Source organism: Gossypium arboreum, chromosome 13 (assembly GCF_025698485.1).
Source record: "Gossypium arboreum isolate Shixiya-1 chromosome 13, ASM2569848v2, whole genome shotgun sequence".
Lineage (NCBI taxonomy): Eukaryota > Viridiplantae > Streptophyta > Magnoliopsida > Malvales > Malvaceae > Gossypium > Gossypium arboreum.
This window is the reverse complement of record NC_069082.1, coordinates 111,073,346-111,094,009: the sequence shown is the minus strand read 5'-3', so window position 1 is coordinate 111,094,009 and position 20,664 is coordinate 111,073,346. Positions and strand designations below refer to the sequence as shown.

General features: G+C 33.5%; 1 long non-coding RNA gene and 1 other non-coding gene across 2 annotated transcripts; one reads left to right on the top strand and one right to left on the bottom strand.

Annotated features, from left to right (window-relative positions):
- Positions 1-6,586: 6,586 nt before the first annotated feature.
- Positions 6,587-8,774, top strand: LOC128286530 (uncharacterized). Its single transcript, XR_008277134.1, has 3 exons — positions 6,587-6,702; positions 7,150-7,226; positions 8,527-8,774. It is a non-coding gene; the product is annotated as an uncharacterized LOC128286530 (long non-coding RNA).
- Positions 8,775-10,734: 1,960 nt separating this feature from the next.
- Positions 10,735-10,841, bottom strand: LOC128287563 (small nucleolar RNA R71). Its single transcript, XR_008278263.1, has one exon. It is a non-coding gene; the product is annotated as a small nucleolar RNA R71 (small nucleolar RNA).
- Between the last annotated feature and the right edge of the window lie 9,823 nt (positions 10,842-20,664).

The window sequence follows — 20,664 nt, the reverse complement described above, 5'->3', positions numbered from 1 at the left end:
TGGCTCTGAAACTACTGTTCTAATTTAGCTAAAATCGGGCTGTTACAACTCACCTTACAACAGTTTAAAGTCCCAAACTGGAACGTCCCTTACAAACTATTAGCAACAATAGGAGATGGAAATATCCACTAATTAAATCAAGAACCTTAGCTTCCAACTAAATAAAGAATAATATAATATTTAAGTTTTAGAAGAAAAACCAAAGAGTAAAGTTGAAGGAAGGAAAATCATCCCAATTTTTTCTTCTCATAAATAAATATACTTATCTTATCTTAGTGAACCTTGACAAGTGTCCATTGCATCTAGAATTTGTCCTTTAATTTGACCTACAAGTTTCGGGAGAAATATAAATGAATGTACTATACATATGTTATTTGACCAGCCAACTCAGTTGGTTCTCAATCAGATCTCGTTACCAAACTTGCTTGAAATAGTGCTTGAACAAATTAAGTGTACTACACCTTTGGAGGTAACATACACTAGAATTTCTTTTCTCTTGTCTATTTCTTTCTTTAATTGAAGAATACTACTAAAATTAAATCTCGATATACTCCCATAGGCAGATACTCTATACGCCCAAAGCATTTGTTCACCATAAGCTTATAAATTTGATAGATTGTCTAGTAGAGTACACCCAAACAAAAAAATTTGCCTCTATACACTCTCTACTCAAATCCGTCAAATTTAGGGTGTTACAAAATTTTGTGGTACTAGAGTCAGGTTTGTAAAACTCAGGCTGTGGATTGTTAATGAGTCTAAATGCATGTCATAAAAAGAGATATTTTGGGAAAAACCATACCAAAAACTTTTGAAAAATAATTTTCTTCAAAGAAATTAAATCCGAGACTCTAATGTCAATCCTAATTTAGTTATTGTTACTTCTAAAACTTTAGATAAATTGTAAACATTCAAGAAAAATAGTTAATGTTTGAACTTTTTATGTGAAAACTGTAGATATACTCTAAACCTTAGACTTTAAAAAAAATCATTATGAACACCCAAGGCAGATGTGGTAAGGGTAGGCCGCGTAGGGTTGCACCTATTGAGCTGCCCACTATTCAAGGTGAAGCCCAGTTTCTGAGGCAGATTATGTAGAGGATACATATGCCATTAGTGACAAAGGTTATAAGAATGGAGATGATGCAGTGTCACAAGGGATGTTGAGGTTCTATAGAGGGTTGCTAGAGCCCAAACTAGATTTGGAAACCATGGATGCGTTACCAAGAGGTTCCGATTGAATGGGACTAAATTATTTAGGGTGTTGCTAGAAGGACCCCTACTATGACTAAATACTAGATGGGAACAACTGAGAGAATTCTACAGGATTTGGACTGTATTTCGAAACAAAAATTAAAGGTTACCGTGTCATTGTTAAAGGATGAGGCTTATCGTTGGTGACAATCTATGTTGAGAGGTATACAGGCTGAATGATTGACTTGGGGATACTTTCAAGAGGCCTTTCAGAAGAAGTACGTGGGTACTAGGTACATAGAGGTCCATAGACTTGAGTTTATCGAGTTAAAATAGGGAGATAGGATTGTGGCAAAATATGAGGCTAAATTTCTAAGGCTCAGCCATTATGCTTAGAGTATGGTTTCCACTGAGCAAGATAAGAACATGAGGTTCAAGGATGGATTGCGTTATAACCTTAAAATTCAGGTCGCTCCACACCAAGAAAGGGTGTTTGAGACCCTAGTGGAGAAAACAAAAATTGTGGAGGATATTAAGCGTGTAGAACGTGAAAAATGAGAGAAGAGTAAGGTATCGATTAAGAGAGATTCTGGTTCCATTGGTTCCAATACTTGTCCCATAAAACGAGCCAAAGAGGGTAGATCGGTGTAAGGGGTTGCTGTATGTAATTCATGATGTATGAGTTCCAACTATGCATATTATAATAAGCGCCACCTGGGAGAGTGTTGGAGAAAATTGGGTGCTTACTTGAAATATTGGTCAGTCGAGCATAGGATTAAGGATTGTCCTTGTCGGGTTGAGCTGATGCAAGCTTCAACTCAGAATTAGGCCCAACATTAGAGAATGGGTCAGTTACCTTCAAGAGACCAAGGTTAGAATAGGGTCGTAAATAATGTCACAACTGGTAATCAGAGTGCGAACCGAATAAGGCTAAAAGGCTGCCCTTTTTTATGTTAGAGGTCGTGAGAATAGAGACACATTTGATGTCATAGTAGGTACATTAACCATTCATTCTGTTCCATATTTTGTCTTAATTGATATAGGATCTACCCACTCATATTTTTCTTGGAATATGACTAATAAATTAGGTATTGGGGTAGAGAAAAATACTAGCAATGTTATTGTAGTTAGCTATTTAAGACAATCTGTTGTTGTAAATAAGATCTATAAAAGATGTACGTTAGAGGTTCAGAGTGTAATGTTTCCAGTCGATCTTATGAAATTACCTTTAGGTAAGTTTGATTTAATTTTGGGAATGGAATGGTTAGGAGAATAACAAGTTAGTTTGGACTATACCTCTAAGAGAGTAACCTTGAGAACGACTGAGGGTAGTGAGATCGTAATGGTTGGTGAACAACAGAATTATTTATCTAATGTGATCTCCACCATGGTAGTCGGAAAGTAGGTTCAGAAAAGGTGTGAAGCCTGTTTAGCTTATATGTCAGATGTAAGTACTAATAGTGCTACGATATACAATATTTGAATAGTTAAGGAGTTTCCAGATGTTTTTCCTAAGAAACTGCCAAGGTTACCTCTAGATCGTGAGATTGAATTTAGGATTAAGTTGATGCTAGGAACTGCTCTAGTATCCATTGCTCTCTACCGCATGGCACCTAAAGAGTTAAAAGAATTAAAAGTCCAACTTTAAGAGCTTTTGGATCGCGGGTTTATTAGACCTAGTGTTTCACCGTGGGAATCTCCGGTCCTATTTGTTAAGAAGAAAGACAACTCCTTAAGGTTGTGTATTGACTATCGACAACTAAATAAATTGACCGTTAAGAATAAGTATCATTTGTAGGTTCAATGACTGATTTAATCAGTTCTGAGGTGCAACAGTGTTCTCTAAAATAGATTTAAGGTCTGGATACTATTAATTAAAGGTGAAGGAGGTGGATGTGCGTAAGACTACATTTAGGGCTCGATAGGATCATTAAGAGTTCCTTGTGACGCATTGTGGATTGACCAATACTCTTGTCATTTTTATGGTCTTAATGAACCGAGTGTTCAAACCATACCTTGATTAGTTCATCGTCGTGCTAATCGATGACATCTTAGTTTATTCCAAATTTAAAATTGAACATAACGAGCATCTTAGGGTACTTTAACAAATCCTCCGAAAAAAGAAACTTTATGTGAAACTAAGTGAATGTGAATTCTGGCTTAAAGAAGTAATGTTCTAGGTCATGTTGTATCCGTTGAGGGTATCCGAGTAGATCTGAAAAAGATAGAGGCTATTCTGGAATAGAAACAACCTAAAAAAATTTTCTGAAATATGAAGTTTTCTTGGTTTAGTCGAGTATTATATGAGATTTTTCGAAGGATTTTCTTTGATTGTTTCTCCTCTAACTAAGTTGTTAAGGAAGAATTCTACATTTAAATAGATGGATGATCAGTAACCTAGCTTTGAAAAGTTAAAGTCGGGAAAGGAGTATGTGGTGTATAGGGATGCACCTTACACTGGCATTGGATGTGTATTGATGTAAGATGGAAAATTAGTTGCCTATACTTCAAGGCAGTTGAAATCGCATGAGTGTAGCTATTCGACTCATGATTTGGAGTTAGCAGCTTGGTGTTTGTGTTAAAAATTTAGAGGCATTACTTATATAGTGAGAAGTGTTACATTTACACGGATCATAAGAGTCTTACGTATCTTCTCACCCAAAAAGAGTTGAACTTGAGGCAACGGAGGTGGATTGAACTATTTGAGGAATATAATTGTTTGATCAAATATCACCCCAGAAAAGCTAATGTTATGGTAGTTATCTTAAGTAAGAAATAAATGATTGATTTAAAAGTGATGTTTGCTAGGTTAAGTTTGGTGGATGATAGGGGCTTACTAGAATAATTGCGAGTAAAACCTACATTGGTCAATGAAATTATAGATAAACAACTATTAGATGTGTCCTTATTGCCACGAATTAAATAGGTCGAGAACCTTAAGACTGAGGATTTTGGGTTCAATGCTGATAGTATTCTATGCTTTCGAGGGAGGTATTGTGTGCCAAATGATAAGGATCTAAGACAGTCCATTCTTCGAGAAGCACATAGTGGACCTTATGCTATACATCCTGAAAGATGTATCAGGATTTAAGGGAACTGGTGGCCTGGATTGAAGTGAGAAGTGATAGATTTTGTAGCTAAGTGTCTGACGTGTCAATAGGTGAAAATAGAACACCAATTTCCTTCTAACTTGTTACAGCCGATTAAGATACTCAAGTGGAGATGAGAATAAGTGACCATAGATTTTTTTAGTGGGTTACACTTAACAACCATTAAGAAAGAATCAATTTGGGTGATAGTAGACTAATTAACTAAATCAACTCATTTATTACCTGTTTGTACAGGTTACTCATTGTAAAAGCTAGCTAAGTTAAACATTTTAGAGATTGTGAGACTACATAGGGTACCAGTATCGATTATTTCAAATCGAGGTCCTTGTTTTACATCTTGATTTTGGAGAAAGCTACATGAGGCACTGGGAACTCGCTTGGACTTTAGTACAGCCTTCAATTTACAAACTGATGGATAGGCTGAGTGGTTTATAAAAATATTGGAAGATATGTTAAGGGGTTGTATTATTAACTTTCGAGGTAGTTGGAAAGAACACTTGTCTCTTGCTGAATTTGCCTATAATAATAGCTTTAATTCAAGTATACATATGGAACCATATGAAGCATTGTATAGTCGTAAGTATCGAACACTACTATGTTGGACTTAGCTGGGGGAAAGGAAAGTTTTGGGTCCTTAATTAGTACAAGAGTCTGAAGGGAAAATTAGAAAGATTAAAGATAGATTAAAAATGGCTTCAAATAGATATAAGTCATATGCGGACATTGAGTAAATTGTCAGAGATCAAGTTTTCCTGAAAGTATCTTCATGGAAGAAAGAGTTGAGGTTTGGTCAAAAGGGCAAACTGAGTCCTAGCTTCATCAGACCTTACAAAATTCTTAAAATAGTTCGTCTAGTGGCGTATTAATTAGAAATACCTCCTGAATTGAACCGTATTCATGAAGTATTCCATGTCTCTATGTTGAGATGATACCTATCTGATCCTTACCATATTGTTCCAATCGAAGAGATTGATGTAAGATTTAATTAGTCCTTTAAGGAGGAACATTCTTTCAAAGTCACCAGCTATCACACCTAAACCATTCTTAAAACTGTTATCCCCTCTATCTATAAACCTTACCGTTGGCTACTTATACACCTGTCCAAAACTGAAACCATTCTTAACATATTTTCTAACTTCGACGGCAAAAGTCCCTTCGTCTAACAGCATTCCAAAAAGTGAACAGTCTGATATAATGGATATGATGTAACATATGCATTGGTAGCAACAGGCTTATTAGAGATATTTCATGCCCTTAAGCTTAGTTAATTGTCTGTACTTAGGTGAGTTTAATTACATTTTAGGATATTGTATTAGTATTTTTAAAGCATTTCATTAAAGAGCTTGAATTGTACTTAAGTGTTATTACATGTTGCTTTTAATTGCCTATGGGGAAGACTTGCTTGGTGGTAGATTCGCAAGTGTAGAGCGTATGAAAATGAGTAAATGATTGAATGTTTGTCGTGACAAATTTTGGATAGTTTTCCAATACAAATGCTATAACAATGCCTTGAAGATGCCTAGTCAGCACTCAATGCATACTGTTCTTAGCCCCAGGTGTATTTGTACTAGATAAATCCACTTAAAAATGAGAGAAAGAATTATGGGTTAATGGACCTACCCCATAAGGTCAAACTTATAAAAGCTAAAGAGGGAACCTTAGAAAGAGAGAAGAGCGATTTTTTATTGAAAGAGATAGGAGTGATTTTTTATTGACAAAAAAAAAAGGGAGTAGGACCAAGAAGGAAGGCAGCTAAAAAAGGAGAAAATGAATTCATCATCTTTGGCAGCTGCAAGATATTGCGCTGTAGGTGTTGTGTAACGACCCGAACTTTAAGGTTATTAGAAAAGTGTATTTTCGAGTCACCGTTTCTGAAAAATAGATTAGAAAATATTTATTAAAAAAAGTAAAAATATTTATGAAGTTAAGTGAGTGATTAATTAAAGTTTAATTAAGTAAATTTAGCTTAATTAAGGATAATTGGATAAAAGATTAAATTGAATATAATGTGAAAGTTTAGTTTTAAAGTAATAGAAAATAAAAGGATCAAAATGGCAATTAAGCCATACCAATGAAATGAGGCGGTGAATGGAAGAAAATCAAGATTTTTCTTGAATTATGTAAATTATTAAATTATTAAATATATATGTATATATATATAAAAAAAGAGGAAAAACAAGTGTATAAAAATGATTGGTACAAGTGTTAAATAAATATTTGTTATTAAATAGATTTTATTATAGTTATTATTGTCATTATATATATATATAAAAGAAACAAAGAAAGAAACAAAAGAATAAAAAGAGGAAAGAAACAGAATAGCAGGGAACGAAACAGAGAAGGGAGAAAGGAAGAAAAGAAAAAGGGAAAAATAAGGTTTGAAAGGTTCCAAGTTAATTTGGTAAGTCAATTTAGCCCATTTTCTTATGATTTTTGAGTTTTTGGAATCCTAGAGATAAATACTACTTGTTTTAAGTAGAAATTTTGAAAGTCATTAGATTTCTAAGTATGGTTCATGTTGAATAAAATAATGGAATTGGGGGTTTATTTGATAGAAATTTTGATTGGAATTGAATAAAGGATTGAATCGTAAACTAAGCTATAAGTTTTGAGTTTTAGGGATTAAATGGAAATAAATTCGAAATTATGAAAATATGCTGGAAATTTAATAGTTAAGTATGACTTTGGACAAAATTTGAATAGAAATGAAGTATGAATTGAGATAGAAAAAGTAAGTGAATCTAGTTAAGATTAAATTGAAATTAAAGTAGAAATTGAATAAAAATTGTATTAATTAGATATAAATTAGTAGTGAATTAACGAATATGAATTATTTTAATTCCCGTAGCTAATGTTGTCTCGGGAAACCTCGGCTAAGCAAGGAAAAAATGGCAAAGACAAAGGGAGTTAGCTCGAGAAAATACGGTTTGTATTTCTATAATCCGAACCTAGTTATTAATTGTTATATTTTTTTTATTCAATGCATTTAATAAATGTTGAAGTGAGAATTATTGTGTTTATAATGGAAATGGATTAATTTGGTATGTGATGAATTTATATTGATTGAATTAAATTGAATTATATTATATATATATATATATATATATATATATATAAGTGTGTGTGTGAATGAGATATTATGCAATTATGATAATTGAATTTTGGATAAATATTATGATAAATAATTAAGATGGGAATTATTTGTATTGTGTCTTTATAATTGAAATGAATTGATTTAGTGTGTGATAAATTTATATTGAATTGATTTATGAATATCTATTTTATTGAATTTATATTGATTGAAATTATTTTGATTGAATTTATATTGATTGAATTATATAATATATATGATTTATGTAGAAATTTGAATATTGAATGAATGTTATATTGAAAAATATATTGATTGGAAATATGAGGAAATTGGTATGAATATATGAGATTGTGATATTTGAATATTTGATATTGAAAAATGAATTGAATTGTATTGAATTATGAATTAATGTGAATAATTGAAATATATTGTTGAATTGAATGAAATTGTATGAATTGTGAAAATGGGTAAATATATGTAATTATCTGAATGAGATATTGATGAAAGAATTATTAAATTGAGAAAGTGAATGAAATACCCTATTAACTAGTCGGGCTAAGTCGGATACAATTGGCATGCCATAGGATCTGAAAGTGTACGGGATTTGCCGGCTTTACTGATCAGGCACTTTATTTGTCGTATCAGGCACCTCGTGTGTCGTTTTAGGCACTTTATGGGTCGTATACTGATCAGGTACTATGTACCGTTTTAGGCACAATGTGCCGTACTGGTGTGTTGGGTTGGAATCTGTGTATCCGTCAAAGTCCAGATTTATTAATAGGGTGAATATCTAAAATGAGAAATTTAAAATAAATTGATTGATTATATTATTGAAATATTGAAAGAAACGAAAAAGTTGAATAGTGGATTGAAATTGAGATTGAAAATGAAAGGCATGAACTTAATGTTCATGTAGTGATTGAAATTGTTACATGTAATATGTGATGGAAACTGAAGAATAGATAAAAATTGTATCGTTATTATTAATTAAAGAAAGTTTAAGAATGAATTGATATTTACGAAATTAGATAGTTACATGTTTGGTAATTAAAATTCTTTATTGCTATTATAATTTGAATTATGGTAATACCACTGAGTACGGAATACTCAGCGTGCGGTTGTTTCCGTGCGCAGGTTAATAGGAGTCTAGTACCCGATCCAGCATCTGAACGATCCCGACTCCAGCAAATTTTGGGTGATGTTTTCTTTCTTAATTGAAAGTGGCATGTACTAGGTGTTGTATAAGTTATATAGATATACTTGTAATGTTGGTTATAAGAATTGTATACCACATTTTGTTATTAGTTTGATAAAATGGTAAATATTATATTATATAATTTCGTATTAAGTTGGAATGAAAAATGAATGAAGTTATTAGTTAATTTGGATTAATATTATGAATGTTTAGTTATTAAATGACTATGTTAATGAATTGGTTATGATTTAGATATATTTAAGTTTAAATTGTTTTTGATTGTGCCATTGGTTTTGGATTAGTTTGGTTTTTGGTTTGAATTTGAAGGGGGTTTTATGTAAAAATTAAGAAGAAATGCTGTCGAAATTTTTGTAAAAATAAAAAAATAAAAAATCTCTGAATACTCGAACAAGTCCCGTTCCATTCCACTTTAATACTTGTGTTGGGCTTCGAAAGTCCATTATAGGGACATAATTCTTCAATTATACTATGAATGTTATAATAATTGTAAAATATCCATAAGTTATTTGATATATCCGGTAATGCCTCGTAGCCCTGTTTCGGCGACGGTTTGGGGTTAGGGGGTGTTACATGTTGAGAGTTGGATAGATGAAAGCTATCATCCCAAATTTTCTCCTTTCATTCTTATCGGATTTCTTTTAGAACTTATTTATTAAAAATGGTGTTGGTTATTGTATTAAACTTGAATTTGATTTACCCAGCTATGAGCTCAATCTCTTAAGCTCGGGATTACTTTGCTGAACCTCTTAATTTCTATTAATGTTTATAGTTTAAGTTGGAATTGTTATGCTATTTTATTCAATGGTATTTCATACTTTATACAGGTTGTGTATTGGAGAATGTGCAGCAGATTATTAAAGATAACTTAATTCTAATAGGGTTATGTTAATTAGATAGACATGGGATAATATGAGTGAATGATAAATTATTTATTCGTAGCAAACTCTAGACATAGAGCCTTGCCTCATATGAAAGAAGGTAGAAAATATTAGTGGTAACTGAACTCCAGTCTATAGACATATAATGCTTTAGGTAGAGGTAACCCAAGGTTTTGCTCTCGAAAGAAGCAGACCGCTGTAGAAACCTATCAAGTAGTAGAATGCTCAAGACTTTACTGTGGCATTATTAGTTAGAAAAGGTAGATGCATCTGTAATCCCAATCGTCCTAATAAACATTGCAGTTCCTTAATCTTCTTTTCTGTAGTTGCTTTGTCGTGACATTCTTGTTTCGTTTACTTGTTTTGTTTTCCACATTTTATACGTCACCATTCTCTCATTTTGCCACTACAGTCTCACTATTATTCTGCTTTAGCATTAATCAAACTTAACTCTAATAACTCGACCAAATTATACCTATCCAATCCCTGTGCAGACGATATCACTCATCACTTTATTACTTATCCAACATGTATACTTGCACAATTTGCACATCATATTCACAAACGATAAGTTTTTGATGCCATTGTCAGGGATTGGCAATTGGTGAAATTTGGTTTTGTTATTTTTATTTTATTTCATTAGTTTTAGCTAACTTGATTGTGTTTAATTTCTACGTGTTTGCCATTAGTGTATGAGAAGAGGCATTCCTGTAGAAGAAGAGTATTCTTTTGACCTAGAGATCGAAAGAACTTCGTTAAGAAGGAGAAAAAAATTACATAATATGGCTAGGGAAGGAAATAATCCTGGTTTGAATAATCCATTGAATCCAAATGGTTGGGATGTTAATCTTCCTATTTGTCGTGTGACAAATGACCGAGGCAGACCAATTCGAGAGTATGTTGTTCTAGTTTTGGATGAATTGAATCCAGGGATAGTCAGATCTCACATACAAGCTCAGCATTTTGAGTTGAAACTGATAATGTTTCAGATGCTGCAAAAAGTTGGACAGTTCGGGGGGTTGCCCACTAAAGATCCAATACTACATTTAAGATTTTTTTCTAGAAGTCTGGGATTTGTTTCGATAATAAGGTGTTCCTAAAAACACTTTGTGGCTTAAATTATTCTCATACTCTTTGAGATATCGTACAAGAGCATGGCTTAATGTCTTACCGTCAGTAATAGTGCCATCATAGAATGACCTGTGCCAGAGGTTTTTGCTACGGTATAATCCACCAAAAAGAAATGCCAAGCTTAGAAATGACATAACATATTTTTCGCAATCAGAGGATGAAACGTTTTACGAAGTTTGGGAAAGATTTAAAAAATTACTTAGAAAATGTCCTATGCATGGTTTCCAACATTGGACTCAAATGAATATATTTTATGTTGGGTTGAATGCACATACGAGGATTGTAGTTGATGCGTCTACCAATGGTACTTTGTTGGATAAATCCTATAATGAAACATACGAGATTTTGGAACGGATTGCCAACAATGATTATCAATATCCTATAACGCAAGTTGGGATTGGTAGGAGAGCTATTGGCACCATGAAGCTTGATGCAATCACTTCATAGACAACTCAGGTATCATCTTTAGCTAATATGATCAAGACAATGAAAAGGCCAACTGCAATCCAGGAGATGAAATCAGCAAAGCTATCTTATGTTTGTTATGGTGAAGACTATGTGTTTGATGAATGCCCGTCAAACCCAGCATCTGTATACTACATGGGTAATTTCAACCAGAATAACAATCCCTATTCTAACACCTACAATCTAGGGTGAAAGCAACATCTAAACATTGGTTAGAATAATCAAGGTATGGGGAATTCAAACAATGTTGTTAAACAAAATGCTAAGAGGGCACTACCTAGTTATCATCAAACCATGTCGCGGAAAAATGTCCAATAAGGTCAGGCATCAGCTTCATCATCATTATCTATCGATTCTTTGCTGAAAGAATATATGGTCAAGAATGATGTCATGATACAGAGTCAGGCCGCATTCCTACGAGCTCTTGAGAATTAAGTGGGGCAGATAGCAAATGCTTTAAATTCGAGACCACAAGGAGCTTTGCCAAGGGATACAGAGAATTTGAGATCACAAGAGAAGGAACATTGTAAGGAAATCATTCTCAGAAGTGGCACCCAACTAAATGAAATTGTTAAAGATGCAACTGCAGAAGAGGACAAATCAGGTCTCAACCATGGAAAGAATTCAAAACAACCTGAACAACACACTACAACTGAAAAGGCTAAATAGAAGACTATTGCAGCAGAATTAGATCATATTGCTAATAAAAATGCCACAGTAAAACAATATCAGCAACCTGAAAGACGACCACCTCTACTTTTTCCTCAGCAATTCCACAATTGTGAACAAGATATCCAGTTCAAAAGATTATTGAATGTCCTAAAACAACTCTACATCAACATATCGTTGGTAAAAGCTTTAGAAAAAAATGCCCAATTATGTAAAATTCATGAAACATAAACTGTCAAAGAAGCGAAGATTGAGAGAATTTGAAATTGTTGCTCTCACTGAGGGGTGCACGATAATGTTGAAGAATAAATTACCTCCAAAGTTGAAGGACATAGGGAGTTTTACTATCTCATGTTCAATTGGAAATGATTATGTTGGTAAGGCATTATGTGATTTAGGAGTGAGCATCAATTTAATGCATATGTCTGTCTTTAGAAAGCTGGGAATCGAAAAAGCAAGACCTACTATGGTCACATTGCAGCTAGTAAATCGATCCTATGCGCATCCGTAAGGTAAAATTGAAAATATGCTAGTAAGTGCATATCAGTTTATTTTTCCTGTCGATTTCATTATTTTAGAATGTGAAGCTAACAAAGATGTGTTGATTATTCTTGGAAGACATTTTCTTGCTACTGGCAGAACTTTGGTTGAAGTGAAAAAAGGTAAACTGACCATGAGGATGAATGATCAATAGATCACCTTCAATGTATTTGATGCCCTGAAATGTGCTTATGAGAATGAAGAGTGCCACACCATTGGTTTGATAGAAATAATAGTGTAGAAAGAGTATGCAAAATTTTACCACAACAATTTTGATAGTGATACAGATTCACTTGAGCTAAATGAAACAGAGAGTTTTGAAGAATTCAGTGAGTCTATAAAGGCAAAATAGATTGTGGATAGACCAGGGAAAAAGTTTGAGTCCTTGGATTTATCAACTCACATTTTCAATCCTCCTAAACCATCTATAGAGGAACCCCCTACACCAGAGTTGAAGCCTTTGCCGCTGCATTTGAAATATGCTTACTTGAGAGACAACAACACATTGTCAGCAGTTATTTCTATGGAGTTGACACCCAATCAAAAGGTTAAGTTGTTGGAAGTTCTCCGGTGATCCAAGAAGGCATAAGGATGGACAATTGCTGAAATCAAGGGAACTAGCCCTACTCTATACATGCATAAAATTTTATTGGATGATTGTCATAGCAATTCTATTGAATAGTAGAGAAGGTTGAATCCAATCATGAAGAAAATTGTTAAGAAATATATTATCAAGTGGCTCAATGCCGGTATTATCTACCCTATCTCTGTCAGTTCTTGGGTGAGTTCTGTACAATGTGTGCCCAAGAAAAAAAGTGTCACAGTGGTCAGCAATGATAACAATGAGCCCATACCAACTCGCACTATCAAGGGATGGAAATTGTACATGGATTATCGCAAGTTCAACAAGGCAACTAGGAATGACCACTTTCACTTACCGTTTATTGATCAAATTTTAGATAGATTAGTTAGGAAGGCATTCTACTGTTTCTTGGATGAATATTCAGGGTATAATTAAATAATTTAGCTCCTAGTGACCAAGAGGAGACAACTTTCACTTGTCCATATGGTACTTTTGCATTTAGATTAATGTCGTTCGGGTTACGTAATGCCCCGAAAATATTTCAGCGTTGTATGATGGCAATATTCTATTGCATGGTGGAAAACATTCTTGAAGTCTTTATGGATGATTTCTCTGTCTTTGGCAATAACTTTGAGGGAAGTTTGAAAAATTCAGAACTTGTTCTTTACCGCTGTGAAGAAACAAATCTTGTTTTGAATTAGGAAAAATCTCATTTCATGGTCTGTGAAGACATTGTTCTGGGGCATATAGTATCGTAGCAAGGGATTGAAGTTGACAAGGCAAAACTTGAGGTAATAGAAAAATTAACACCACTTACTAGTGTCAAGGGTATTCAGAGTTTCTTAGGCCATGCGTGTTTTTATAAAAGATTCATTAAGGATTTCTCAAAGATATCTAAACCTTTATGCGCATTCCCGCAGCAAAATAGACCTTTTAATTTTGATGAACCTTGTTTGATAATTTTTGAGGAATTGAAGAAACAATAGGTAGCAGTACCAATTGTAATAGCTCCGGAGTGGACACTACCTTTCAAACTCATGTGTGACGAAAATGATTATGTTGTGGGAGAAATGTTGGGGCAAAGGAAAGATAAGGTACTTCATGTAATCTATTATGCAAGTAGGACCCTGACAGATTCGTAGCTTAACTACACCACTACTGAAAATGAGTTATTGGTTGTGGTATTTGCATTTGATAAATTCTAATCTTACTTAGTTGGTACCAAGGTCACAGACAGACCACTCTGCTATTAAGTATTTGGTGACCAAGAAAGATGTAAAACTAAGATTGATTCGGTGGATACTTTTACTACATGAGTTTGATTTAGAAATTCGAGATAGAAAGGGGACTGAAAACCAAATGGCTGATCACCTGCTAAGATTAGAGGCTAGAAATGAATATGGCAATATCAAACTTATTAAGGAAGACTTTCGAGACGAGCAACTGTTAATTGTTATGGCATTAACTTGGTATGCCAATATAGTGAACTTCTTAGTAAGTGGTTTGATGCCATCTTATTTTAATAGCCAACGAAGATAGAAATTCCTTTATGATGCCAGACATTATTATTAGGATGAACCCTTCCTATTCAAGCATCATGCTAATAATATAATTAGAAAGTGTACCCCTGATGAAAAAATACACAACATCGTGTAACATTTTTATTCAGCTCCTTACGGAGAACATTTTGGAGGAATAAGAACTATTGCGAAGGTACTCCAATCCAGTTTCTATTAGCCAAATCTATTCAAGGGTGCCCATGAATTTTATAAGCCATGCGATCGTTGTCAAAGGCAGACAATCTATCTAGAAGACATGAAATGCCGCTACAAAATATCCTGGAGATTGAGTTGTTTGATGTCTAAGGAACAAAATTTATAAGTCCATTTCCACCTTCATTGGGCAACCTATACATACTCATGGCAGTGGACTATGTCTTTAAGTGGATCGAAGTTATTGCTCTCCCTACTAATGATGCAAAGTTAGTGATGAAGTTTTTTTACAACCAAAGAAGACGAAAGTTCCTTCATGATGCCAGACATTATCATTGGGATAAACTCTTCCTATTCAAGCATCATACTGATCAGATAATTAGGAAGTGTGTCCCTGATGACAAAATACACAACATCTTGCAACATTGCCATTCAGCTCCTTACGGATGACACTTTAGAGGAATAAGAATTATTGCCAAGGTACTCCAATCTGGTTTCTATTGGCCAAATTTGTTCAATGATGCCCATGAATTTTATAAGTCATGCGATCGTTGTTAGACGTCACGCAATTTATCTAGGAGACACGAAATGTTGCTGCAAAATATGATTCATACATGGATTGTGAAGATGATTAAGGGTAAAATAGTAACAGTTAAATAAGATATTTATAGGTGTGATCATTTGGGTCTAAGAGAAAATGATAGGCTAAAGGACTAGCTAGCAATTTGACTATTTTTAAATAAAAATAATAGATTTTTTTAGTGGAATTGTGTAAAAAAGATGAGAAAATGATGAAAGAGTTATCATCTTCTCCTATAAGTAACTGCTTCCCCTATTTATCTTAACCAAACCCTTTTCTTTTATTCCATTTAGGTTTCTTTCCACCATTTTTAACCATTCGAAGCTCATCTTCTTCCATTTCTTTGTTGTTTTCTTGTTAAAAACCATAGATAAAGCTAGTAATAATCTTGATTTCATTAGAAGAGTTTCCATAGCTATATAGAGGAAAGAGAAAGTTAGGGATTTAGTGGTGATATCAAGTAATAAGGTAAGAAATGATGAAAACTTTCGTTACATACTTGTTTACTTCAAAAAATTAGTGTAGATATGTTATTTGATTAAAGTTTAACATGTGAATATTATATATTTGATATGTTATTAAAGAAAAAAGATAAGAAGATAAGGGACCAAATTGAATGAAAAGGAAAAGAAGTGATCAAGGAGTAGAAGAGAAGAAAAACTCATCATTCAAATTTTGGTTATAAGTACTTCAAGTAGTTAATTTTGTTTAAGTTATGTTAATTAGATAATTATGCTAATTAAGTAGTTTAATTACTATATTAATGACGCTATGAGAAGTATTTAGTAGAGGTAAATAATGTAAATATTATAAATTGTTGTAACACCCAAAACTCGGCCTAAACATTATGGCCGGATCTGGAAATGTTACGTAATATAGTTATAAATCTGAGTTTCGCTCTTTGAAAAACATTGTGAAGCTTTTTTATTTAAAATCTCGTTTTAATTGAAAATGTTTGTCATACTTAATAGTTAAAACCATTAATTGATTCAGTTTTCTAAATAAATCGAATAAGTTGCAGCGAAAGTTCCTAAGACATTATATTTCGGAAAACTGAGTTTGTTTTCTTAAAAATAGTTTATTGTAGAAACATAGCCGTTTTTCGAAAAATCATTTTATCAAATGTCATGCCAAAACCCAAAATAAAAGTCCAAATCCAAAAAATAATCCTAAAAGTCCAAAGAGTCTAAAATTTACAAAACTCTCAAACCAAAATTTTAAAATAAGTTTAATTTAAGTAAAATAAAGTTTAAGGAGGAATGAACACAACCAAGCTCCCGTCGCACCGACCCACCTAAGTCTGAGGTTTTCCTGAAATTATTAGATAAATAGAGAGTGAGTTTTTATAACTCAGTGTGTAACTTGTAAGGAAACAGAGTTTCAAATTTAATCACATGGCAAAACAAATATCGACATACATCTTATACAGAATCAGAATCATTTCAGAGTAGTACAGATCTGGAGATATATAATCCGACCTCCATCCACTACACACCAGCTCCAACCATCCCAACACACCATGTGGGGTATAAAACACCCACCTAGCCCTACACACCACTTAGTGTCCTTACAACACTTTTCAGAATAATTGCAGCGATGCTGCTAGTATAATGGCAAGATATCGCCTTACATAGAACATTTCCTCCACATAATTTATGTCCCACCCCATAATCAGATGCAAACAGAGTTAACATATACCAGAACTTACATCACATACATGCTCGTATAACATACATAGACATGCTCTATACATAACAAATCTTACATATTATACACGTAATTTCATCAAGTTCATACTAACAAATTAACAGATTTTGTGGTCTATAGCATATATAATCACATATCGACTCCACGGGAGGCTCACAGTCAATCGAGATGACGTATATGGCTCTAGGGAAAGTTCTTGAATTTTGGGCCCACATGGCCCAAAATAGCTTGCCCGTGTGCCCACACGGCCCAAATTGCCTTAACCGTGTGGCCTACATGGCTTGGTACATGGCCCACACGGCCAAAATGGCCTAGACCGTATGTCACACATGTTGTCACACGGCCGTGTGGCGTCGACAGGTCTCAATTTCAACTTTCGTTGTTCGCTGTTTTTCGAGTTTCTAATTACACATTTGGCATTTCTTGACACCAATTCCAACATGAGCAATCCAAAATCCTTAAAAAGACAGCAACCCACGTGCATTTAATTCACTAGGGATTAGTTGAATGTTCCACACACCTCTTGCTCAAATCTAACGACACCACGCAGTGCTCGTACGAATGATGGATAGAAAAAATTCTCAAACAAGTGGTAAAGCAACTAAAACCCAAATGAAAGAACAAACGAAAAACAAAAGCAAGGAAACAAAGGGGAGAAAGAAAGCGGCATGAAAATAGAAAATAAAGGAAACAATTGTGAAAAATAGGAGCAGTTATTTGGGAAAATAAAATAAAAAAAAGAACAGAGAGGAAGGAAAGAAAGAAAATAACACAAAAAAAAAAAATTAGATGTGCACAAAGGGAGAACGTGAGAACGTGAAACATAATAGGGGAATAATGAGAGATTTTCTTAGGATTTAATTCCCTGAAGATAAAAAATAAAACAAAACAAAACCAACCTATCCGTACACAACTCCCAATCAAATAAAACCCCAAGTCCACCCTAACTCTTTTCATGCACTGCACACGTAAGAATAAAAAAAATACACCTTAATGCTTGGACAAGGATTCGAACTCTAGAACCCAAGCGCACCTCTAAATCACTTAACCACTGAAACATATACTTATTTATGAAAAAATTCATAAAAACAGAATTGAAAAAATCAGGCCGTTACAATTGTAGTTTTGGTGTACCATTATATGATGAATTATGGTAATAGTGAAAAAAGGACTAAATCAAAAGAAAATAAAATATGTTATGATATTGTGAACATGTGGAAAGTGGGTTTAGATGAAGTAACTTAAAAATATAGTGTTGTATATGATAAAAGTGAAGAAAATTTACAAGTTTTAGTGCTATTATTATGATAAGGACTAAATCGTGAAAAGTAGAAAGTTGTATTATTTTCTGTCAAGCGAATGAATGTAAAGGTTTAATAACAAAAAAAGCCCATGTAGACAAGTCCTGAACTATTAGAATATTGATGTGCCATTAAGGAAAACTAGTGCCCTTATCGTATTATTCCCCACTTCAATGCTTATCGTTGTAAAAATTTGTAGTTCGATGCTTATCGATATTATTTTTCACTTCGGTGCTTATCTGTAATACCCATAACCCTATGCGTTACCGGAACAGGGTTACGGGATATTTTTAGAGTTTACAGAATATTTACACATAATTATTGTCATTTATTATTTATAATCAAGACTAATCATGTTGTCCCTTAAATGGACCCTCGAGACCCAATTTAAGTATTATAAGTAAGTCGGGACTAAATCGGGAACTCAGAAAATTTTTCTCAAAATTTAAAAAATTTTTCCTAGGTACAAGGGTCACACGCCTGTGTGGCCAAGGGACACGCCCGTGTGGTCCCATGACATACTCATGCTTCAGGTCATGTCTTAGCCCGTGTAAATCCCTGACTTGGGTCACACGGCCAATCTACATGCCCGTGTGCTAGGTCGTGCGGCAAATTTATTTTCCCAAAATTAGTGCAGTTTTCATACGGTAAAGTCACACACCCGTGTGCTAGGCCGTGTGCCTCACATTGCTGAGACACACGTCCGTGTCTCTGACCGTGTGCTCAATTCTGAGCATTCTGTTTCTAAATTTTAAGATGCAGGGGATACATGGTCAGACTACACGCCCATGTGCATGGCCGTGTGTCACACATGGCTGAGACACACACTCATGTTTCTGCCCGTGTGGACGAAAATAGGTCATTTAAAAGTCATTTTTCTCACCTTTTTTACAATCAACTTGCATACAACACTCTCATTTACCAATATAACCCAATCAAGTAACCAATACAAACCAAAAATCAAGTTTTAGACCTAATATATCATCACACAACTCATTTGCATAAACTTATTACATTAACTCCATTCATTGATTACTATAGGCTATTACTAAGCAAATGCATACAAACATACATATATGTATTTGTACCACTCTCAACCATATTACAAGTTTACTTCTTTTAAATTTAACCCTATACATGCCATATAAACCTTAAGTTGTATAACAAAATCTACCGAAGTTATTTAGATAGTGTGAATCGATGTGTTGATTTGATCCTCTAAACTTCTTGAAAATCTACAAAGAACATTGAACAACTAAAGTAAGCTTAATAAAGCTTAGTAAGTTCGATGGCTTTAAACACAAATCTTACCGAACATACTAAAACAATGCATTTAAATAAATTATTCATTATTTCCTACCAACCACAATTTCAATTGATGAATTCACTTATTTCATCTCAAAATCAGCAATATCACTGAATCTTTAACCTTTAGTATCAAATATCACTTACCGAATTACCAACCTTTGTCAGACTGATGAACGTCTTATGGATATGAACACATCATAAATGGGAGCCCGAAGGCTGAACAAAAGCACATAAGTGCTAACAAAAACCCGTAAGGGTTGAACAAAAGCTCATAAGAGCTGAACAAAAACCTAGTAGGGTTAAACTGAAACTCGTAAAAGTTGAACTAAAACCTATTAGGATTAACTGAAACTCATGAATTAACTGAAGCTCATGTGAGCTAAACGAAAAACAAACATGAGTGTTCAAAACAAATGCTAAACCTTGGTTTACTTTGGTAATTTTGCTGTCAATTCCCCTTTTACACTGAATGATTGTACTCAATCCTGCGTTCCATTCACTTCGAACACTTGATTCAATTTCGCAAATTTAATGATAATTTTATTTTCAAAAAATGCCACAAATAAATACAAAATACTATTTATCAATCAACATATAACATTAAAAGTTAACCATACGAACTTACCTGGACTAGTTTGTAAAATTTGTTGTAGCTCAGGAACCATTCGGATAATTTCTCTTTTCCTCGATTTTCTTTGGACTGTTGATCTATAATATAAAATTATTCATTCATTAGCACATATATTTCAACCTCATTCCACTGCACAATTTGTACCCTTTAATTTTTAAAATTATACTTTTACCCTAAATTTTACAGTTTTTACATTTTAGTCCCTAATCAATTAACCCATTAATTGAATTAATTTTTTCTCAATTAATTCCATCATTTCAAACTACTATAAAATCTTTGAAAATCATAATTTTAGCACCAAGCCCTAATTCTTAACTTTTTCACAACTAGGTCCTAAAATCAATTTCTATCAAAATCACTTAATAAAATCATCATATAATAAAATTAGATCTTCAAATCCATGTTAATTCATCATAAACTTCCAGAACTTATCCATGGGTACTTTCAAAATCACTCATAAAATAAAAAACTAATGAATTCAATAGTTGGACCTAGTTTTAAAAGTCTCAAAAACATAAAATTATATGAAATAATAAAAAATTAAACTTATA